This window comes from Grammomys surdaster, unplaced genomic scaffold, assembly GCF_004785775.1.
Source record: "Grammomys surdaster isolate TR1022 unplaced genomic scaffold, NIH_TR_1.0 66, whole genome shotgun sequence".
Taxonomy (NCBI): domain Eukaryota; kingdom Metazoa; phylum Chordata; class Mammalia; order Rodentia; family Muridae; genus Grammomys; species Grammomys surdaster.
The window spans coordinates 14,511,585-14,536,059 of NW_021604568.1; the positions used below are offsets into that span (position 1 = coordinate 14,511,585).

General features: G+C 45.2%; 1 protein-coding gene across 2 annotated transcripts in view; it reads right to left on the reverse strand.

Moving 5' to 3' along the window:
* Positions 1–20,755, reverse strand: part of Gpam (glycerol-3-phosphate acyltransferase, mitochondrial) — a 97,018-nt gene extending 76,263 nt beyond the window's left edge. The window contains exon 1 of one of the 2 annotated variants that reach the window (XM_028774657.1): positions 20,609–20,755. The gene's annotated coding sequence lies outside the window, so the exon portion shown is untranslated. Of the gene's footprint in view, positions 1–721; positions 810–20,608 lie in introns of those variants that run through there. The other variant, XM_028774664.1, reaches the window with a different exon arrangement.
* Positions 20,756–24,475: the final 3,720 nt, after the last annotated feature.

A 24,475-nucleotide genomic window follows, 5' to 3' on the forward strand; every position in this document is an offset into this window, starting at 1 on the left:
TGGAGTGCTCTTCTGAGGGGGGAGGGAGCATCTCCTCATTTCCCAGTACCTCATGCAGGATTACCTGCCCCCCTCACCACCTACAGCTCCTCCTCTCTTACACATAGCCTTAAGCCCCTCCCTGATTCTGGTGAGAGCCTCACCACACACTTCTTGCCCAACCTGGGTTATCTTTATTTGCCATAGTTCTTCCCACTGTGAGGAAAGCTTCAGGAAAACAGATTTCAGCCAGGGGAATCCAGAACACCAGAATGTGGTTAATAGCTATCTGTCAAAAGAGTGTTAAGTAAGTGAGTGAATGAATCAATAAATGAATGAATGAATGAATTAGGGTGGGCTCGTACTTTCCAGTGTTAGCCTCACTGTTTAGCTTCTGTCTCCAGGACTGGGCTTTCCCAGCCTCTGCAGCCTGGGAGTCCTCTCCTTTCCCTTATTCCTGTCCCTGTGTCTCTACATGTGTCACAAGCCACTTCTTCAATGTAACTCAGCTCCTCGGACTTGTTTTCTCCACCCCAGGCCAGACCAGCAAGGCCTGGAGTTCAGATGGAAAAATATTAAAACATCTTTTGCTCCCCTGCCCCTCCCCGTTCTGTACAAGGTACTTCTCAGAGGCTCCTGCTGAAGATGACAAGACCTGTGCTGAGCCTGACATGCACCCAGTCAAGGAGGCCAGGGTAACCCCATGCGGTCCCAGCTGCTGCTGCCACTCATGTATTGTTACCATTCACTTATTCTTGTACTCATCCATCCAACAGTGCTTAGAGGAGGTGTTCTTCTAGATGTTGGGGATGTTACAGCGAGCAAGGTAGAAAATAGAGCCACTGCAGAGTTAAATACTACCAGGTCACATTGATGTCGTCAGCCATGGATTCAGGAAAAGCAGTATCCTTAAAAGAGGGTGTAGAAAGAGAGACACAGTGAGAAGACCATGTGATAACAAAAGCAGACATGGGTGTGGTTGACAGGTGTGTGATTGAGATTGACAGCTGTGTGATTGACAGGGTGACAGGGGTGTGATTGACAGGGGTGTGATTGACAAGAATGTGATTGGCAGGCATGGGTGTGATTGACATGGGTGTGACTGACATGGGTGTGATTGAACTGAAGCCCATGTGCAAGGGTGTGTGCAAGGCTGTGTGTGGAAGGCTGTGTGCAAGGATGTGTAGAAGGCTGTGTGAAAGGTTGTGTGCAAGCCATGTGCAAGGCTGTGTGTACAAGGCTGTATACAAGGGTGTGTGAAGGATGTGTGCAAGGTTTGTACAAGGCTGTGTGCAAAGATGTGTGGAAGGCTGTGTGTAAAGGTGTGTACAAAGAAGTGTGCAAGGAGTGTGCAAGGGGGTGTGGAGGCTTGTGCAAGGCTGTGTACAAGGATATGTACAAGGTTGTGTGCTAGGGTGTGTACAAGGTTATGTGCAAGGCTTATGAAAGGCTTGTGAAAGACCATGTGCGAGGCTGTGTGTGCAAGGCTGTATGCAAGGGTGTGTGCAAGGCTGTGTGCAAAGGTGTGTGGAAGGCTGTGTGGAAGGGTGTGTATAAGGCAGTGTGCAGGGCTGTGTGCAAGGTCATGTGCAAGGCTGTGTGCAGGGTCATGTGCAAGGCTGTGTGCAGGGTCATGTGCAAGGCTGTGTGCAAGGCTGTGAGCAAGGCTGTGTTCGTCCGTTGCCATTCCCACGAGTTAACACAAACTTAATGCTGTAAACCGACACAGGTTAGTTATTTTACCAATCTGGAGGTCAGTGAGCGATCAGGACATTGTCGGGTCGGCTCCTCTGAGAACACTTTCTAGGTCTCTGCCTTACCCTTTTTTACACGCTAGTGCAGTGGTTCTCAGCCTTCCTAATGCTGTGACCCTTTAATACAGTTCTTCATGTTGTGATGACCCCAACCATAACACGACTTCATTGCTACTTCATAACGTTCTAAGCCTCGCCCTGCTCTAAACTCCTCCTGGGTCCTTGCCATGTTTGGTTGCTCTGCTGTGGTTGCTTTTAGTGGGTGTTAGAGATTCAACCCAGGACCACGCGTACACAGAGCACATGCTCACTGTTGGCATCCCAACCCATCCCTCTTCAAACGGTCTTCTCTCTGTCAGTTTGGCTGCTTTGCTGGGCTGTTGTTCTAGGTGGTCTAACCTGGGAGCCAAGCAAGTGCGAAGAAGACATTTTGACTTTAGAATGGATATCAACCTGTATAACTTGAGGATGCCTGATTGGATTCCAAGTGAGGAAGACATTTTAAAGCCAGACTAGACTTCACCGGAAGAGGGGGAAAGTCTCCCTGAGGACCATGTGGAATTTCCAGGCCACCCTTTCCCACAGCCCGCCTAACAGGCTTCAGACTCAGTTCACCAGCCTGCACAATCGCACTCTGTCCATTCGATGCATAGACGTTCTCCATGTATACCTCATTAGCTCTGCATCACTAGCTGGACTCCACCTCAGTCTCCTCGGGCTAAGAAGGGGCTGTGCCTCTCAGAGTTCAGGCACATAATGCAAAGACAATGTCTGGAGGCGATTAACTGCTCACTGGCTGTTTGGTCTTGTTCTGCTCTCTGTTCTTTGTATTGGATGGCAAACTCGGCAGCCACAAATCCTTTCCCTGTTCCCATACATTGGCCCTTGCCACGAAGCTGAGAATTGCTCTCGGGATTTCACGGTCTGCTGAGGGGTGGTGGTTTGAATGAAAATGTCACCCATAGGCTCCTATATTTGAATACTTAGTCATCGGGGAGTGGGACTATTGGAGAAGGATTAGAAGGATCAGGAAGTGTGGATTGTTGAAGTAAGTGTGTCACTGGGGATGTTCTTGGAGGATTCAAAAGCCCAGTGTAAGCCCAATATCTATCTATCTATCTATCTATCTATCTATCTATCTATCTATCTATCTCTATCTATCTATCTATCTATCTAATTCTCTCTCTCCCCCCTGCTGCTGCTGCTGCCGATGATGATGAGGAGGAGGAGGAGGAGGATGACGATGATGATGATCAGAATGTAAATAAAAGTCTCAGCTACTGCTCCAGCACCAACCTTCCCGCTCCACACCCCCTGATAAGGCAATGATAGACTAACCCTCTGAAACTGTAAGCAAGCCCTAGATTAAATGTTTTATTTTTTAAAACATCTCGGCCATGGCGTTTGATCACAACAATCAATACCCTTAACTAAGACACCAGGTGACTTTCTGTACTCGGTTAGATAAGAGCAAATGTGTTGCAAGTAGAAACATGAAAGATATTGTGTTCTGGGTTTATCTTCTCTTGTTACATTCAGAACCACTCCCCCACAGGGTGGAGAAGCCCAGACTTAGCCTGATGAGAGAATCATTGTACAGTCCCAGGTCTACAGGGCAGAGCTTAGCTGATAACAGCACATCACAGACACCACTGGCCCCATGTGAAACCTTCAGAATGACCCCATGGAACCCATATCAAATTATATACCACAGATCTGTAAACTCACACTGTTCTGTAAGCAGCTATCCTGAAGGGAGGGGTAATTTATTAAACACTCAAGGCTAGCTATTATGGGGATAAAGTTGACATTCTTTTCAAACCATTCAAACTGGATATTTCTTCTTAAGCAATAATGACATCATTAACTTGGATACGGGGAAACAGACTTTCTTCCTAGGATTTTTGTTCATATACATTGTTATAACTCTTTGGGAAAAAAAGTGAAAAACAAATAAAACAGATTTAAGAATTTTATATGCATTCTTTTTGGTCTAATAACTCCAGTTCAATAATATAAATAAATAATTAGAGTGTTCACAAGGTAGCTCAATGTCATAAACACTTTAAAGTGTCGGTGCTCAGATATGGAGTAGTAAAGGAATCAAACAACAGGATACCAACCCAAAGAGATTGTGGACTCACTCCTATTGCAATGTAGCTGTTGAAATTAGTCAACAGTCCTTCATACCTTAAAATCCTATGGTTCGTTCAGCAAGAACCAAGAAGATAAATCTGTAAAGCACCTTGCTCCAATTTTTATATTTTTTTTCTGTATATGGAGGAAAAGAAAAAAAAAACACTAAAATTTTATCAGTGAGCGTTTCTGGGGATGGAGTTACTGGGCACTATAGGGTGTGTGTGTGTGTGTGTGTGTGTATGTTTGTGTGTGTCTGTGTGTTACAGTATACTTATAGTAGATGTATATTATTTGCATTTTCCAAACAATAAAAGACTTCAGGAACATCAAACATCCTTGAAAGCCCATCCTTCATGCTGACTCAGCACAGCCTTTCAGGTCCCCAGACCCCGAACAAGGGGGACTCCCTTACTATTTGTTTCTTTGGTGTTTACCTGACACCACGTTGGACTGCAGTTCTCTCTTTACTTTTCTTATGTCAGTCCTCGTGCTGCATGCTTCAACCTGTGCCACGTTTTCCCAAGATGTAGAAAGCTCTCAATGTACAATACAACTGTTCAGCTCTGGTCCCTGTACCCTTCTGTACTGGTCACTTTTCTGTTGCTGTGATAAGATGCCGTGTCTAAGGCAACACGGTTGTATTTGGGCTTGTGGCTTCAGAGGGATAAGAATCATCACCATCACAATTGGAAATAGTGGTCGCAAAGACGGACTCACAGGGTGACAGAGTCATGGGGGCCTGTATTTGTTCTTCTTCCCAATACTGCCACACTGAGTAAGTCTCCTTCTCCATTTTACACTCTTCCTCATCTCTTCAATTGGCCTGTTGATAATGAGTGGGCAGAGCCTCTCGTGTTAGTTGGACTCAAGTAGCTCCAGCAAGTCACCCTACTACAGCAGGCTGCACACGTAGACCTCACTTCCCTCTGGCTCGAGTTCCAGGATTCACTTGGGCTGTAAGGCCAGGCCAGGGAAGCAGATGGCATTAAGTGACAAAGTTCACTTGTGGCCAAGCATTCTTTGTTCATGTGAAGATCAGCTTTTATAAAGTTTACCTGACCCAGCTTCCCCAAGACTCCAGAAAGTGCTGGACACAAAAGCAACCCACAAAATATGGCAACCATTTGAGCAACACTTAATGTCTCAAATGCCTTCAATCACCCCTGGCCCCTGTGATGAACACAAAACTTACTTCCCTGCTTTAAATTCCCTTCCCCTAGACAGACACACAAGCACACACAGAAGGAACTTGCGGTATAATGAATCAGGTCAGGTAAAGGGCTCAGAGAACTAACTTTGAATCTGATCCTCTGCTCTCTGAGTCTCATTTGTTTTCCATTTGTGGCTAAGTCTCATGTAGCCCAGGTTGGCCTTGAACTCACTATGCAGCTAAGGATAACTTTGAATCTCTGATCCTTCTGCTCCTATCTGATGGGATTTCAAGAGAGAACCTCCAGGCCCAGTTTGTGTGATGCTGAGGATCAAAGCCAGGGCTCCATGTATGACAGACGAGCACGAATGCTCTACCTATTGAGCTACACGACCAGTCCATCTGAGCTTCAGTTTTACAAAAGATAATTTAATCTAGATATCTCCATATGCTTCTTTATAGCTCTGAATGGCAGGGTCTCTGACATGCTAAGTCTTAAAGATGTTGATGAAGCAACATCACAGCAAAGTTCACGTGCTGTCTTCCTCTTCTTGACCCCCGTATCCTCTTCCCATGTTTACCCCCATATGAAACCACCAGCTACTATGCCAGTTGCAGTCTTGAGTGTGAGGTTCTTGGGAGAATCTGCTGAACTTCTGTTTGACCACTCTGAATAAGCACATCGGCCTCTAGGGGCTGGGTGAGCATCTAAGGACCAGAGAAATGGGCATTTTCTCCCCACATACTTTGTTGCCTTAGACTAGTTACTTTTATGTTGCTGTGATAAAGCATCATAACCACGGCAATTTATAGAAGGGAAAGCCTATGTATGCTCAGGGTGGCAGAGGGAGAAGGGTCCATCATGATGGAGCAGGAGAATGGCAACAAGTGGCAGGAACGGAATGCCAAGAGCTCACATCTTGAACTGCAGGCATGAGTCAGAGAGCAGACTGAAGTGTAGACCCTCAAAACTCCCCACCACCACCCCCGTGACACACTTCCTCCCACAAGGTGGTACCTTATAATCTTCTCCAAACACTGATGCCAACCAAGCAACAAGTGTTCAAACATTTAAGCCTAGTGGGACATTGTCATGGTTTGTATATGTTTGGCCCAGGAAGTGGCACTATTTGGAGGTGTGGCCATCCTAGCTGCCTGGAAGTCAGTCTTCCACTAGCAGCCTTCAGATGAAAACATAGAACTCTTAGCTCCTCCTGTACCATGCCTGCCTGGATGCTGCTGTGCTCCCTCCTTGGTGATAATGAATTGAACCTCTGAACCTGTATGTCAGCTCCAGTTAAATGCTGACCTTATAAGAGTTGCCTTGGTCATGGTGTCTGCTCACATCGGTAAAACCCTAACTAAGACAGACATTCTCATTCAAACCACTACACAACGTCCATGTTGATGAGTTCCAGGAAGGACAGATCATGCAATCATGAGGAGTCTTGTTCCTCCTTTTCTTTCTTCCTCTTGGGAGACAACAGGCCAAGCTACTTAGATCCTGCCCTGTACAGAACTTCATGTTCTGCCCAGGGTGGTCAGGTCATCATGGTGCCAGTAGACATTCTGTGGCTTCTAAACAAAGACTGTGACTCATCCTTTTGTTTGCCCCCCTCCCCCCTGCCCGACAAACCTGTCAAGTCACTATCATGTCACCATGAGGAAGCTGAGGAACTCAGGTCAAGTACTTTGACCAAAGACACATGCTCATGGGTGAACTGATAGGCTCAGGGTCAGTTTTGCACTGTATTGTTTGCCTTTTTCTGAGCCATTGAGTAAGAGGGATTTGAAGGAATGAGTCTGTCCAAAAATGTTGAGCATATATGCACCAAGTTGGAAAAGCAAACATTGCCCTGGGCCCCAAGCTACTCATTTCCCTGAATGCCTTAAGAATTGTGTGTATGAACTCCCACGTAGAGCCTTGCCACCCACCAAGCCATTAAGCTCAAGAAGCACGGTGTGTGTGGGCAGACCCTGGGCTTCAGTCGGGCTGATGAGTCAGTCATCCTCATTGAATATTTGACTTTGAGAAGTTAAATGACTTCTCTGAGCCCCTATGTCTTCTAGAAAATAGAGGTGAGGTCTGTTATCTTACAGAGGTTTGAAGACTAAACAAGACACAGAACAGAGAGAGCAACATGAAGCACTGTGCCCAGCCTCCAGCGATGAGTGTTGGTGTTCTCTTCCTCCCTCCTGTCCTGTCTCTGGACCTCAGGTTTCTGGTCCTTGATATAAGAAGGCCCCTGAGATCCATGTTAGAAGAGTTGATATGTTGTTTTCACTTGCTGTCTGATACCAGCAGGCCCCCAGCTGCCTTGGGAGAGTCTTTACTAAGATAATAAGTAAATAACAAGCAAAGTAGTACTCAGTAAGGAAAATAGTGTTGGGGAGATGGATCAGCAGGTACAGTGCTTGCTATGAACGCATGAGAACCTGAGATCACAACCCCAGAGTCTGTGTAAAGCTGGACACCCACCCTGAAAACACAGCACACCTAAGGTGATATGGAAGGCAAAGGCAGGAACGGGAAACAGATGTGAACAGGGAGCCCCGCCTGTTAAACAAGGGGAGAGTGAGAAGTGACAGCCAGGCTGTCCTCTGTCTTCACCCTGCTCCTAACCACAAAGGCAAACTGAGGGAAGCAAATGCAACCTCACGTCTCAACCCAACCCCATAGGCAGAGCAAGGCAGAGACTGGCGTGCCCAGAAGCAGGGCTGTGCTCACCAACGTAGATGCACTTACACTCAGAGGGTTTAAATTCTATTTTTCGTCTTTATGTTAAGTCTTTAAACTAGCAACACAAACTTTATCACTTATTCTTATTAAAATAAACACGGGAATATTAAGATGGAACGTGGAGGTTTCGTTTTGTGTTCTGTGTGAATTTTTAAAACCAGAACAAAGAAGGAGCATATCCCCTTCACCCAGGCTATTATGAGGTGGAAAGTTTAGTAAACGCAGTGGGGTGGGGTCCCTAAATTCTCATGAGATCAGCTATCTCCAAGCCTGCCTCCTCAAACAACACTGTCAGAGAAACCAGGGACTAGCCACCATTAACACATAAAACCAGAGGAGAAAAGTTGAGTTCGTCTTGAAAAGAATGCGCTCAAAGAGCACATGAGCCAGAGACAGCTGACAAAGTATTTCGTGGCGTCAGGCTGCAGGACCGATAGTCCTGGGGGAACGTTTCCATTCTGTGGCCAGGATGAAAGGCTTTCTCGGACATCCCATGGGCTGAGGCAGGCGCCCCGGTGATGAAGGCTGATAGGGAGTGGGCCATTCACTCCATGCAAAAGGAAGACCACGGTCACATCAAGGACGGCAGCATTCTTATTTCAGAGCACTGCTTATGTTTATAAAGCAACTCATTAGTCTATTGCATAAAAAACATAAGCCAGAGGTTTTAAAAAAATCACCCAGAATCCCCTTCTCCAAGAGATGACTTCTGAATGTGTAGAACTTTGGTGCAGCCATCCTTTAGATTTATTTTATTTTTAAGTACATGTATGTGTGGAGGGTTGCTGTGCACATGTGAGTGTAGGAGCCTGCAGAGTTCAGAAGAGGGTGTCAGATTCCCCCAGACATAGAGTCGCAAGAGCTTGTAAGCCACCTCCCATGGGTGCTGGAAGAACTCAGGTCTTCTGTAAGAGCAGTATGCACTGGTAACCACTGAGCCATCTTCCTGGCCCCTTAGTGGTTTTGTTACTGATAGACAGATGAGTTAACATGTGTCTTAGGATGTGTGTTCAATTTAAAGATATGCTCATACTATCCACGCCGTCCTATAAACTACTTTTTACTAAGCATTAAATTATGACTATGTTTTTACAATTATGTTCTAAATATATGTTCATCATATATTTTATTTTATCAAATATATAGTAAATTATATATTTGAATCCCAACTGCATATACATTTCATGTATAAATGACCAAGATTATTGGGAATTTGTTCCTATTTTTTTTTAACATTATAAACGTGTCTAGCTATTGCATATTGTACTGCGCGCTCCTTGTGGGTTGCTTTAATACGTCTCACAGCAATGCCGTGAGTTAGGCATGGTTATCAACTCCATTTTACAGTTGCAGGAACACAGAGATATCAGGGCCCTGCCCCAAGGTTGTGGAGTTGAAGGGCATGCACACTCTGAGTTGCAGAGCTGGCTGTGAGACCAGGCCCGCCCCAGCCCTCCCACTGGTCTCTGAAAGGGCTCTTCTGTCTGAAGCCAATGCAGGCCATTCTCTGTGTTGGCCTTGAGAAAGAAATCAGGCAGGCTGAAGCAAAACATAGGGGAGGCAAACACACACTAACCACACTTTCAGCCACTCTAAGAAAGAGCTCTGAGGAAGGCAGGGGAAAGAAAAAGAGGCCTTGAGGAACGATGTGCTTGTGGTACACATCTTTCCGACAGTCATGAAACAAGAGCCAGATACTAGGATGGAACGCCATGTGCTCAAACACTTCTCCACTAAGCATGCTCAGCAGCAGAAATAAGCAAGTGTAAGGTTGTTCAATCCACAGACCACACTCTCCAGGCTTCTGCCCATTGAAGTTAGACAGAATGACAAACTTCAAGAGAGCCCAACTGTCTTTTGTTTTTGTTTGTTTGTTTATAGAAAATCCTACATGGGGCTGGAAAGATAGCTCAGCAGTCAAGATCCCTGACTGCTCCTTGAAAGGTCCTGAGTTTTATTCCTAGCACCCACATGATGGCTTGCAACCACCTATAAATCCAGTTTCAGGAGATCTGATATCTTCAGGCTTCTTTGGGTACCAGGCATGCATTAGGTGCAGATACATATATGCAGGCCATATATCCAAACATGTAAAACATCAAAATAACAAGAAAAAAGAAAACACTATACAGGATTTTAATTTTTTTAATTAATCATTTTCTTTTTAACCCTGTGTCTCTGTTTGTGGGTCTGTACACATATCCAGAGTCCAAGGATGCCAGAGGCATCAAATTTCTCTGGAGTTGGAGCTACGGGTGACAGTGAGCTTCCAGCTGGGATCTGGATTCACTTGGGTCCTCTGGAGGAGAAGTGCATGCTCCTGACCTCTGAGCCATCTTTCCAGACCACCTACAGCTTTTTAAAAAGCTTGTGTTTGATGGATTCTTCGATGAGAAATACCCAGACTCCTGAAAAATGGACCTCTAAGACCAGAAACTGATGGAAACAGATGCAGAGACCCACAGCCAAACAATAGGTAGAACTCTGAGAGTCTTGTGGAAGAATTAAGGGAGCCGGAGTGGTCACAGACAGCACAGGAAGACCTACAGAGACAACTAATCTGAGTCTATGTGGTCTCACAGAGTCTGAACCACCAACCAAAGAGCATGCATGGGCTGGATGTAGGCCCCCGCACATATGTAGCAGCAGATACGTAGCTTGGTCTTCATGTGGGCCCCCTAACAATGAGAGCAGGCATCATCTCTGACTCTGTTGTCTGCCTTTGGATCCCTTTCCCCTATCTGGACTACCTTGTCTGGCCTCAGTAGGAAAGGATGCACTTAGTCCTGCTACAACATGATGTGCCAGGGCAGGTTGGTATCCATGATGTGGTATCTCTTCTCTGAGGAGAAGGGGAGGGGTGGGTGGGAGTGAGGGTGGGACTAGAAGGAGAGGAGGTAGGGGGCCTGTGATCAGAATATAAAGTGAATAAATAAACTAAAATTTAAAACTCTGAAAGCACATAAAATGAAAAATAAAACAACAAAATACTAGTTCTGTCCTTAGCATAATGAAACAATACTTTTATGGAGTGATGTTAAAGAATCCTTATTTCAAACTTCTCCTTTGGTAAATGGGATACCTGCAACTCAGAAATGACTTCCCCCAGATTGGATGTGGTGGTGGTGACCAGGAAAGGACACTGGCTTCTTCAGTCCAGGGATGACTTCTCTCACCACTAGCTGAGACCTGAGCGGTAACTGATAGCACCACAGCACTCACCCCATCCCCAAGGGAAATTCTTTATTGTGATGATGCATTTCCAAAAGAGCACTAAAAATCCAGAGCTCTGTTGGGTTCCGGATGTCCACCTTACCAGTCTGGGCTCCATTTTAATGATTGACAGGAGATGGGTAGCTTAGCTTTTGGGGGCTCAGGACTTTTGTAGCCTTCATCTCTTCAATGTCTCCAGAGCTCTGGTCTTCTCTCCCTGATAGCGCTGTCCCCCTAAAGACATTCAGCTCATTATAGTTTCAGTTTGACTTTCTATGACATTTCACCTTCCAGAAGGCTGTCTGTGACGGTCTCCCTGATTTTTTTAGCCATGGAAAAATTCCTGAAAGTTGGAAGCCACTGGGAGGAAAGAGTGCAGTGTCTGCTTTTCCAGATGGGTCCAGGCTGGAGGGTCTAGAACACATAGGTACAGGCTGGAGGGTCTAGAACACATGGGTCCAGGCTGGAGGGTCTAGAACACATGGATTCAGGCTGGAGGGTCTAGAACACACATAGACGAAGGGGTAGAAGCAGGATCTCTGAGGAGCTCCCAAGCAGCACAGGGACAAGGGAACTGAAGCAGAATCCAAGTTTCCCGGGGCAGAAGAAGACTCAGCCCAAGGCTCCCCAGTCTGGTTGAACCCTGTGTCCTCCTCAAGCCCTGACATTTGAAGATGAACCCCATCCATAGATTCTAACATCTTTTCAAGATTAGACTTTCTGAGTTTGAGTGAGGAAAGGCTCTTGTGTGGAACTCTTGAGAGACAGATAGAGACAGACAGAATGAGAGACAGAGAAAAGCAAGTTAAGAGAGGAATGTTGGACAGAGAAAGGACAGCATCTGCTGGGGGTAAGTCTTCCCCTTCACTTTTTCCTCCCAGCCTCCTGGAGAGTGATAGAAGAATCAACAATCTCCTCACTTTCTCTCTCTGCCCTGTTTCACTCTGGGATGCTATCTGGTCTTATAAACAGAAGAAGCAGAAAAGGTCACCTTGAGAAGGAAGGAAACATGTCCCAAGTCCTCCTGGATGGTGTTATGGTATTACTGGTTGCATTCTACCAAGTCACGGTTTAGCGAGCCTAGGCTGGGAACCATTCATTGTTGCGGTCAGAGCCAACACAGAGACATCAAGGCTGGAGCCTTTAGTTGCAAACATTCATGAAGATGGGGGGGGGGGTGACAACATGAAGCGCTCATTTCAGGCTTGTCCTTGTCATAACTAGTTACGTCGTTAAAGACTTCAGTTCCAAACAAGAGCGTCTGAAGAGAGCAGGTTAGTTAGCCCTGTGATGAGAGAATCCAGCCCCTACCTGCTATCTAACAGAAACAACAAGCCTTACTGGCTGGAATACAAGCTGTGGGCTCCTTCTCGAGCAGCTGCATAGCCTCAGTATGTCAGCTCACGGTAATGCCACCTTATTTATTTTATTTTAGACACCGCTTCTGTGGCTAAAATGGGACACATGTATCCTGGTCTGGCTTTGAACTCAGTATATAGCTGAGGATGACCTTGAACTTCAGATCACCTGCCTCCATGATATCATAGGTGTGTGTGCCTGCATTATGCAGTGCTTGGAATCAAACCCAGGGCTCCATGCAGGCCAGATAAGCTACGTCCTCAGGTCCCAGCTCAATCTCCGTACCTTCAATATTAGAATGAAAGTCCGAATGCAACCTTCCCTTCTTCTTGTCTTGTGAACCACCCACCTTATATTCACTGTCTTCCCATGGTCTGTCAGGACATCTATGATGGCCAGTCTCTTGTACCAATTAGACTGGATTAGCATTTCCTAAGGAAACACCTCTGGGTGTATCTATGAGGTTGTTTCCAGAGAGGCTCAATATGGAAGACCCATTTTGAATACAGGTAGTGCCATTCCATGGACTAGAATCCAGGAAAGTATGAACAGAGAGAGCAAGGAAATAGAACACAGCCTTCCCTTCCTACCCTAGCCCACCCCACTCCATCCTTCCTGACTGCAGACGCACTGGGACCAAACCCTCATGCTCCTGCTGCTGTGCTCTCCCTGCAGGGACTGAGCCACAAGCCAACAAACTCTTCTTCCTTAAATTGCTTCTGCCCAGCATTTTGTCACAGCAGTGAGAAAAGTCACTGGTGCAATGCCCCATCTGTAACACACCGTCATTCTGCTGTCGGCAAAACCTTAGACAGACATGCCTGGTACATGTGTGAGAGGCAGGATCCGAGAGAGGAAGACATACATACACACTCTCGAGAAGCGGTCCGATGACGTGATGGGGCAGCTGTGGCTAATTCAGCAGAAAGGATGGGAAGGAAGAAAACAAAGCTGGAAGCATCAGCTGATGTAGGTCAAGGCAGGGGAGGGGCAAGCATCGGAACCCGGAAGCTATAGGGTGTCATTGAAAATGCCGGAATCTGGAAATTATAACGAGTCATTAAAAATGCTAGATAAAGGAGTGGCCATGAGGTTCACTTGGCCGCACATACCAAAGCACACCTGCTCTAGAACCGTCTCCTCTGAAATACGGGACTCTCCCTCCTCTGTAAGTAAACGAGCTGTGGAGGGCTGCACCTGTCTCTGCCTTACCGGGTCAGCTGAAATCTGAGTCCAGTGCAACCACACTGATGGACCGACTCTGTTTGTCCTTTCTTCCAAAAGCTGCTTTCTTGTCATCTTCTCACTTGTAATGTGTATGCTACCTCTAAAGGGACACCTTGAAGTTACTTAATACGGGTCCCAAAAGTCCCAGGACGATGGCAACAACTCCACCGGGATGCTATCAGCATGCTCACAGTCACTGATGCTGACAAATGGGGATTGCCTGATAGGATAATGGTTTCAGGTACTGAAAAGGAGGCCCTGGCATGAAGTTCTGGGCTTGAGTGTTTTGGAGAGGGGCTGATTCCACTCCGGATAAGCCCAAGAGAGATGAGAGGGCAGCATTTACATGTTCTCAATGGCAACTTGATAGGGTACCTGTGCAGGACCCGAGGAGGTTTTTTGGAGGGCAGATTGTGGGTCGGGTTGTTGTCCACCCACCCTAAATTCCATTTATCAGTGGAAAAGCAAGGATGTTTGCACTGATCCTAAGTGAGGTTATTCTCTGTGGCTCCAGTTGTTCAAGAACTGGGAAAGGAAAAAAAAATTGCCAGTTTCTGAACAAAACAATATTCACTTGCAAGATGAAAAGGGACAGTTTCGTAGTAAAACTAGATTCCTGTTCCTGATTCTGTATAAAAATCACCTCGTCATCGGTTTTAGACTTTAACATAAGACCTGAAACTCTGAAAGTGTTACAGAGGCATGCACAAGGACTTTCTCAAAAGGAGTCCAATCACGCAGGGAGGAGCATCAAATCCATACAAGTGGGGTGCATGACGTTAAAAGACTTCTGGATAGCAAAAGAGTTGACAGAGCAAATGAAGAGATGGCCTACTGAATGTCAGAAAAGCCACTGTTAACTGTCCAGCTCACAGAGGATTAGTATTTAGAACACAAAAGGAACTCGAAAGGCTAAATACCAACACACTGCACAATGCAATCAACAAATGACCTGGTGATAAGAACAGTCACCTCCCAGAAGATGATGTCCAGAGAGCTAGGAGACATGAAATGTGTCCAACAGCCTTAGTCAGGGAAAAGCAAACTAAATTACACTGAGAATCCGTCTCCTGTCACACTGGTTGCCATGGAGACAACAAATTAAGGCCAAGGAGATGATTCCATGGGTGTAAATACAAGCTGTGTTAGCCTAGCTCTCCAAAGCTTGTTCCCTGACCTACACACACACATCGTGCACACAGACACACATATGTGCACACACCCCTAATAAGTTTGTAAGCAAAGCAAAACAAGTGATATGTGCTGGCTAAAATGTGAGAAATGGGAGTATATGTATATGTATATGTATATGTATATGTATATGTATATGTACATATATGCACTGCTGGTGGGGGGTTCTCAAAACTCTGAGAAATAAGACTACCATAGGCCCAGCCACCCCACTGTGGGTATAAGACCGAAGCACGTGAGATCAGTACACTGCAAGGACTCCCAAACAGCCATGTTTACGGCGGCACTACTCACAATAGACAAAGAATAGTCATCCCGTGTGTCCATCGACACATGAAGAGAAATAGAAATTTGCATGTGTATCCACAGGAGTTTTATTCAGCCATAAGGAAGAGCAAGATTATGTCATTTGCCAGAAAGTAGATGCAGTCAAAGACCATCATATTAAATAAAATAATGTCAACTCAGAAAGAAACACATTATGTATGTTCTCCCGCTGATGGGTTATGCTACATTCAGCTTGAAGGCAGAGAGGAGAGCAGGAAGAGGAAGGAAGGAGATTAGCCCAAGAAGAGACGTGGGAAAGGGATGGCAAGAGGGTGAGTACGTTCAAAATATATAATATACTTGAAAGGAATTGTCTTCATGAAAACAAGCATTACACACAACGATATAGACCAATAAAGAATGTTTTAAAGAAAAACAAATAAAATATGTCCTAACAGTTAGAATGAGTCAGGCTTTCAAAAAGCAGGGACAGTTATCACTTACACATCCCAAGTATATGTGTGGTAGAAGCAAAGCTCAAAATTGATTAAAACATGGGCATTTTATATAATGAATAAAACCATTCTCAAAGATCAATTTTTAAAATGTATTTTTTCCAGTTTTTTGAGACAGGGTTTCTCCGTGTAGCCCTGGCTTTTCTAGAACTCATTTTGTAAACCAAGCTGGTCTGGGATTCAGAGATCTGTCTGTCTCTGCCTCCCGAGTGCTGGGATCAAAGGTGTGTGCCACCATGTGAAGCCAGTGATGACCGCTGGTTTCAATGAAAAATTTTAAGTTGTAGAAGAGAGAAGGGGGTGTGGTTCCATGGTAAGGCCACCTGCTCCACAAGTGTGAGAGCTGAGTTCGAGCCCCCAAAACACATATTAAACACATATTAAAAGCCAGGCATGGCTGCACATAGCTGAAACCCCAGCCTAGCTGAAACTACTAACTTCTGACTCAGTGAGAGGATCTATCTCAAGGCAATAAGGTGGAGGTCAACAGAGGTCAATGCTGGACATCCTGCTCAAACTGGCTTCTGCATGCCCATGTATGACACACACACACACACACACACACACACACACACACACTGTCCTTATTCTGATGTAGATGTCAGGCAGCCTTCACACATATGGTTTACACTACTGTACCCCTTTCCGTCTTTGCCTTTGAATATCTGAAATTATTCATGAGTGATCCTGACCATCTAGGACATGAATGTGGTGAAGGAGGCCTGGGGTGTGGGATCGGGTCTCATAGTCCATGATGGAGAGAGGCCATAATTTCAGGTGAATATAATCATCACTCATATGCCAGTCAGTGGAAGTGGGGTGCAACGGCTCAGCAGAGGTGAGGGTCAAGGAAGGGGACACACAGAAGAGGATGTTTGTAGGGACTTACAGTCCAGATAAGTGTTAACACATGCAGAGACCAGACGGGGTCCAGAGTCAGTCCCCGGGGAGCACAGAGGCTCTACTGCACTGCAGCTGGAAGTGATCCTCACAGGACAACAGCAGTTTCTAAGCTGGGAGCTCTCAAGGATGCCTGGGAAGGGCACAGTTAAAGATAGCCACAGCAAGACAAACAATGAACTAGGTCAAAGTTTAAACAGAGGTTACCTCAAGGGAATCCGACTCTGTGTTTGTCTCTGCTTCCTTAATATTTTATATGCTTCCTAGATGTTCTAATATTTCTGTCACAACCGTGTGTTGTTTCTGTAGTGCACACAGCAGGCTAGAAAAGAAACCAAGAAGATGAGTGGAAGAAATGTCCCAAGAAGACTGGCAGGGACTGGGAGGAGCTGAGGAGAGCTGAGGAGGAGCTGAAGAGGAGCTGAGGAGAGCTGAGGAGAGCTGAGGAGGAGCTGAGGAGAGCTGAGGAGAGCTGAGGAGAGCTGAGGAGGGATGAGGAGAGATAAGGAGGAGCTGAAGAGAGCTGAGGAGAGCTGAGGAGAGATGAGGAGAGATGAGGAGCTGAGGAGAGATGAGGAGAGATGAGGACCTGAGAGCAGCTGAGGAGAGCTGAGAAGACAGTCTCGACCAAACACTCAGCTGCAAGGCTGACTTCATTATCAGAAAGGCCTTGTGTGAGGCCATTTAGCTTTTGCAACATCTGCCTACCTACTGGCCTCTCCACTTAGGAAAATATGAGACAGACAGATGTTTATGACAGAAAGACAGTTAGACAGACACAGATAGACACATATATGTAAATATGGATTGGCACATTATGAAGTACTTTTTTTTTTGCTTTTTTCTTTATTCCTTCCTCCGATCCATCCATCCCGCCCTCCTTCCTTCCACACAGGGATGAACTTCATGGTCAGTATTGCAGTTAACAAAGTTCATATCTGAGTTAGACTCTTCATGTCATTCATCCCCCGCAGTGACCTGTACAGCAGCTCCCAGTTCTGTGTGAACTAGCCAGCAGGGGGAAGCTTCCTGGTTGGTTGATTTCTTCAAGTCCTGGGGCTAGTGTGTGTGTGTGTGTGTGTGTGTGTGTATGTGTGTGTGTGTGTCTGTGTCTGTGTCTGTGTGTCTGTGTGTCTGTGTGTCTGTGTGTCTGTGTCTGTGTCTCTGTGTGTGTGTATGTGTGTGTTTGTGTTTCCTCAGAAATAGGCTCTTAGCATCAAATTCTGGTGAGCAACCAAAAGCAATGGTGCTAGCCTGTGTTTCAACTTTCTGAATGTCTCTTCTGTAACTTTCACCCATGTTGCAGGATATTTTTTTGCTACATTGTATTTACAGTAGAGCTAGGTGATTGGGCAGTAGAAGAGGTAAGTGGAGTGTGGAGAGAGAAGGAGAAAGGAAAAGGAGGAGAAAAGGAAGAGGAGAGGGAAGAGAAGGGAGGCTAGCAACATGGAGGAAGACGTGTGGATCTCTAGCAGGCTGGGTTAGCAATTCATATCAAAGGTTAGATATTGGGTAACAATTCTAATTGTGTGAGCATCTTGTGTATTGAGTATTTCCAAATATATAAATCTATTGGACAATCTTTATGCTTTAAGAGTCTTCTTTCTACCGGGTACTGCGGCGAGGTTGGCAGGCATTGTCTGCTCTGAGCCAAGAACCATGCTTGGAGCCATAGAGTCTACAGAGCCGGCTGGTGAAGGCAGCAGCCACGCCAGCTTTTCGTGGGTCCCAGACTGGCACTTCTGGCTAGCCGGTGTTGTGTCGGAGCAGAGACAGAGAGCAGCAACATGGCGGCGACTCGGGAACTAGCCGAGCTGTTCGTGGTTTGTTAAAATTCACCCGCTTCACACCCAAACTTTTTAAGGTGCTTGATCAAAATTCATGACCAAAGCATGCCGATTTGCCCGTGGTCACATAGAATGACAGGCAGAAACAGAACAGTTGGAAGGTCTAAGTCAGAGGTTCTCAACCTAGGGGTCATATGACCCTTTCACGGGGTCACCTAAGACCATCAGAAACACACGTATTTACATTATGATTCATAATAGTAGCAAAATTATGGTTATGAAGTATCAACAAAAATAATTTTATGGTTTGAGGTCACCACACACAAGGAACTGTATTAAAGGGTCACAGCATTGAGAAAGTTGAGGACCACAGGTCTAAGTGCTTCCTAAGCCCAGATCCTGCTGTGGGGGCCGCTCTGCCTCTCTGAGAGAAGTCTGTCCTGAACTATGTAGCTCTCAGAGGTATGAACAGAGCTCTATGTGGAATTCCTATCTTAAACACCTATTTAAATTTGCTACGAGGATCCACTTCTATAGCTTTAAATCCAGCCTTAAAGAGAATAGAAAGAGGATTTGAAACAAGACTCCCAAGCAGATTCTGAATGACTCAAGGCAACTAGTGGACGACACAGTGCACACAGTCAGAAGGAGAGTAACACTGCCGCTCAGCCCTTCTAATATTTAGATTATAGGCCCAAATCATGTGGCAGTTTAGCTGTTCAAATTCAACTTACTGGATCGTTGTTTGACTTTTTTACTTCAAAAAAAAATTAAAGCAGTGCTCACCCATTCAGGAACTTGCAGCACACACAAGCCCAGTTCTAGGTGATTCCGAAATATTTGTCATTATTCAAACTAACATATCACATCACTAGATCACAGTCAGATAAAGTCAGACACGAGGGAGCTGCTAGTGAGAGGGGAAATACTCCACAGCCTGAGTCGCTGGCAATGCTGGCTCTGGAACAGGAATTGGCCAACCCAAAGTGAGGAAGACCACAGCCAGAAAAACACCCTGTCTGTGCCACCCAGTGCTGCAGAAGACAGGCAACACAAAGGACTGACCCAAATTATTCCTCTGGGCCGTGCTGCTGTTTGTTCTGCTTTCACTGGGGAAAACCAACACTGTGGGGTCAGAGGCTACTTAAAGCTCTTGGAAGTACCCAGATTCTTGAGAGCGGCCTCTTGATAGCTCGTAAAGTTAACAAGAGTCCCCCCCCTCAAACATGATGACTCCCAAGAACCTAACCAATAGATGTCTAAGGAACTCCTACTTAAAGAACCACAACGGTATAAGTGAAACTTCAAGGTTAAACACCTTCTACCTTCTACCATCATGAGTACCTCCTCTTCATGCCCTGACACATGAACATACAGATTCCCATCTTAACACGCACTCCTCTTGAACACCATCCCCCCACTGCCACAGCCCCTTCTACCTCACTCAATACCCACCATTACCAAAACAATTACATAGCAATCCAGTACAGAAGCCATGACATTTTTCTCCTGGCTAGCAGAGGACTCAGCAAGGAATCAGCCACTGTGTGTCATCATTTAACATTCAGTATTAAATGTTGGGGTTCAGCTGGGAAGTGGGGATTCCAAACCAGAGACTGCACCACCCCAACAGCAGAGTATGAGACCTGTGTGCTACAGAAATACTAAAAGCCATTAACACAAACTGGATAGCCTCAAAGGGGTTAGAAACTGATAACATTCAAACAGACTGTAAAAATGAAGGCACACAAAGATTTTCTAGACCTGGAACAGAGTTCCTCACGAATGTATGACGCCCCCCCAACCTCTGTGAGTCCCCAAAATCCTTCCAGTGAGAAATATTAGACCAAGAAATTATTTGTCTTTTTTCCTAGGCTGACATTTGCACTAGTGATGTCCTAACTGTGACAGATAAAACTGCTATCACCTTAACCAGACCAAGTTGGCAGGAATGCCAAACTATAACAAAGGTCATATCTGTCAACACAGCATACCTCCAGGGATATTTAAAAGCAGTTTGAAATTTTTTTTGTTTACTTAAATGAATCCTTGATGCAGCAGCTAGTTATTAATTAACGTAGGTTCTTTCTGGTTATCTATGTAGCTTTTTAATAACAATATTGCATATAGCAAAGTGGAAAATGTACATTAAAAACTATAGATCAGGGACAGTGAGATGGCTCAGTGGGTAAAAATGTCTGCCACTAGCTGAGTTCAATGCCCCCAGAACCCACATAGTAAAAAGAAGTAACCAATCCTAAGAAATTGTCTTCTGGTCACCACATTGGTGCAGGGGCACATGTGCTCCTGTACGCCGGCACATAAACACACATGATAAACACATACAATAAACACAAACTGCATACCAGACTGTACCTAGTCAGTACCTTAAGCAAACTCTTGCGTGAAGTTATCTGTGGGTTTCCCCCTTGTCCACGGAGTGCTCCCCTTGTCCACAGAGAGTGTTCCCCTTGTTCACAGAGTATTCCCTTTGTTCACAGAGTGCTCTTTGTACTCCAGTGAACAACTGACAAGCAAGTTATGAATGTTTAGTTATGAAAGCTGTGGACCTTTGATGTTCTCACGAACGAGCCAGGGAGCTTGCCAACTGAAGATGTTTGTTTTCAGTGATAAAAGTTAAGCTTTCGAGCCAGCCACAGTAACACTGGAAGTGGAGGCGGGTAGAGCAGAAGTTCGAAGCCAGATCACTTTCTAAATTCTATGGCGAAAGGTGAACTTCATTACAGAAGTGGAGTTTCCAAAATCTAGTATCTGATGCCAAGAGCAATTTCTTTAATGCTCCCTGAGTTTTCTGATGAGATTTGGTACTAAGGAATATGCTTTTTAAGTATACAATGACCTGTCAAAATCAGTAAAATTCAGAAAAACCAATATTGTCAAAAAAGCCAATGCATAGGTAGGGTGTTATTATAGAATATTCCTGACTAAAAGACCAATTAAAGCACAAGATGAGGGACTGATCAGTAAGGAACTGTTCGGTGATTTTCCATGAATTTATTAAAATAAAATGCCCAGTTATGCTAAGGGTATTAACATAAGTATTAAATTACAATCATTAATAATTATTATTTTGAAACATCAATGCATAAATAATATCAAAATCCACCAGTTTGTCTCTTTCCTCTGCTCCAGAGCCACAGGCACTTTCTGTGGTTCCTGCTATTTTACTTTTCTTGGGTACGTGTGGGAGATCTAGGCCTGGCAAATGCTATGCAAATTAAGCCATCCTCCTGTCTCCCTTTAGGTGGGTTTATTTTGCAGATGAAAATACAAGTCACTCAAGGGCATGCCAGTGTCCCTGGTAGACCATTTACAAAGTCTCCTCCTTACGACCCTTCCCCGAAGGAAGCAGAAATCAAGTTCTCTCAGACCCGATCACCACACTTTACCAAACATGAACTTGACTCTGGTCTTGGCTGACTTGAACAGAGATTGGTCCGTCTATAGGCTGTATGTAACCGCTAAGGTATCGACCCTGTCAAAAGGAACTCTGCTCTCAGGCCATGAGCCAACCAATCCTATCTTCGTATGGAATTATGCCAGGAATCAACAGACAAAATCAGTTAGCAGCAGCAGAACTGCAAAGTATCTACCTGCCTTGGGCAAGTGAAGGGTAGACAAGAACACTAGGCCGTGATTGGCTGTTTCAGAACACATGATCACCAAGGTTCAGTCGGCTTGGACAACTAATCAACCAGCTCTGAAACGCAAATACATCTGTGCCCTTTCTACTTTTCAGGTCAGAAGGCCAGAACCCAACGTTTTGAGGTTGGTGTGTCTTGAGTCAGAGTCCAGGTTGCATTGAACTGTCAGAGTGCATTTTGTCCCTTTGTCTTTATGGGGACTGTTCTTTAGAGTACAGTGAGACAGAGCGGAGAAGGGAAGCTGGGAGGACCCTGACTCCAGCTGTTGGGCGTTTCCCCCTCATCATGATGAATGTCCGCTGCCATCAAAAGACAGCCGCACTGTCTGCAGTCCTTCTGTAGGACCAGAGGCCAGCCAGTGGGTACTCCTGATGCAGCCAGGGCTGCAGCCTCATCCCAGCAGTGTCTCCCAGAAGAAGCAAGGATCCTGGCTGTTGTTGAAGAACAAGAAGCAGAGACCTCAGCATCGGTTTCCTGGACACAGTTGAGAAAAAAAAAAAAAACGCAGGGAGGGTTGGAACCCCCCCCCCCCCCCCGGCTTACGATAATCTACTGGAACCTTTTCAATCTTCGATATAACAATGAAGATTATTGTCGGTCTTATGTAAGGTCGCCTTAATCACCCAGTTGCTCCGTTTTCCAGCCAGAACACTACTTTAAAGCCCTTTCTTGCTGAAAATCTGCTGCCCCATTGTGTATAAACCAGTCTTTCAGGGTAAATCACCAGATTAATGAATTTCACCCCCTCCACAGGCTCAGGAATCCCGGGGGATCCTTTCCTTGTCTGTAGCCAGTATGGAGGATTATGGACACATGCATCCAACTGCCACATGATCTATGCCAAGGCCACTTTTCTTGATAAAAATGGGAGGCACGCATGGTCTAAATAGTTCTAGAAGTAAGATTCTGAACACTTCAGAGAACAGGACTAGAAAAAAAAGTCATTATTTAACAACAGACTAGGGAGTGTTGTTTGGTTTTTTGAGACAGAGTCTCACTAAGTAGACCAGGCTGGCCTGGAAGTCACAGATATCCACCTGCTTCTTCCTCCTGAGTTCTAAGGTTAAAAGCATGTGTTTCCATACCAGACCAGAATGGAGATTTAAAAAAAAAAAATCCTGTCCTTTGATTTAGGAGAGTGTGTAAACTTTCTGGAAGCCAGTATATATCAACACGTCATTTCCAGATAGCTCTAACTGAGGGCTTCAATCCAGGACAAGGCCTTCAATTTTGTATGTATTAGAAAGTAGGTTAAGAAATTTTGCTAAGCACTTATTGAAAGTTTTCAGCTTGAATTCACAGTCAGAGCTGTCTTTTAAGATTTTTCTGCTCCCGAAGAGAAAAATGAGGTATGTATTCTCTTATTGATGCTAGCTTTTAAGCCTTCAATAGACATGATACTACCCTGAATAACCACAGAAGTTAGATCTAGAATAAGGAACTAGGAGGGCAAGAATAATCTCCCCATAGAGGGGAAATAGAATATATAGTTAGAGAGAAACAGGAGAGAATGGATCAGGAGGATTAAGTGGAACTGGAGAGAGAAAGAGAGGTAAGGGAAGAGATATGGGAGGGACAGCTAAGGGTTATTTGACAGGTCATATGAAAACCCATTATGGTACAAGCTTCTTAAAATATATACATATGTGAAAGAAATCTAAATAGAATTACTGGGGAGACAAAGTCCCAAATAGACATCCCTCACCATTAGGTCCAGGAATGAGCTACAGTTAACTGAGTTGTTGGCTAAAGAGCCCCACGGGAAACCCCAAACAACTAAGGAAATTCCCAAGGCTACTGGCTGCTATCCACAAACTGATGGATGGTCAGGCCCTATTGCTGAAGACAACATCTCCATCTCATTTAACACAAAGTCAATCTGGTGCCTAGGTAGAGCCTTCGCCCTACTGCCTAGTGTTCGTGGTCCGGCAAGGAGCTCTACGTGCTATCAGAGAAAGATAATCATCAGCCTTGCTGTAAACCCTTCAGTCTACAATGGTGACCTTTCTGTACAATAGTGGGACAACATTGTGGGGGTAACCAACTACTATCTGACTGTGTTTAAGGACCACTCCACAAGATGGAATCTGTGCCTGGCACTCTTGGGTGGCCAAGAAACTGAGACTAAATGGGCCATGGACCTAGGGGAAAACCAAATACTATTGTTCTGCTAAAGGAATGTAGCAATGAGATGACGCCTAATGACACTATTCTATACCCATAGTTCAGTGTCGCACTCAGTCAGCATCAGAGACACTTCCTCCTGCAGTAGATGGGAACATGTACAGAGACCCACAACTGGACCATGTACAAAGAGTAAGACCTTGGAACACTCAATCCTAAATGGGTTGTCTTCATCAAATCCCTTCCCTTAGGGTTCAGAGAGGAAGAAGAGGTGGAGGCTTGTAAGATTCATAGAGGATGGTTGATACCAAGGGAAACTGTTTCCAGACACAACAGGACTTGTGCATATATGAACCATAGAGATTATGGCAGCATGTACAAGATCAGAACATGTCCAAACCAGAGGAGTTCCAATACTGGAGGTAGGGAAGTAGGCATGAGCTCCCATCCCCAACCAAGAAGCTA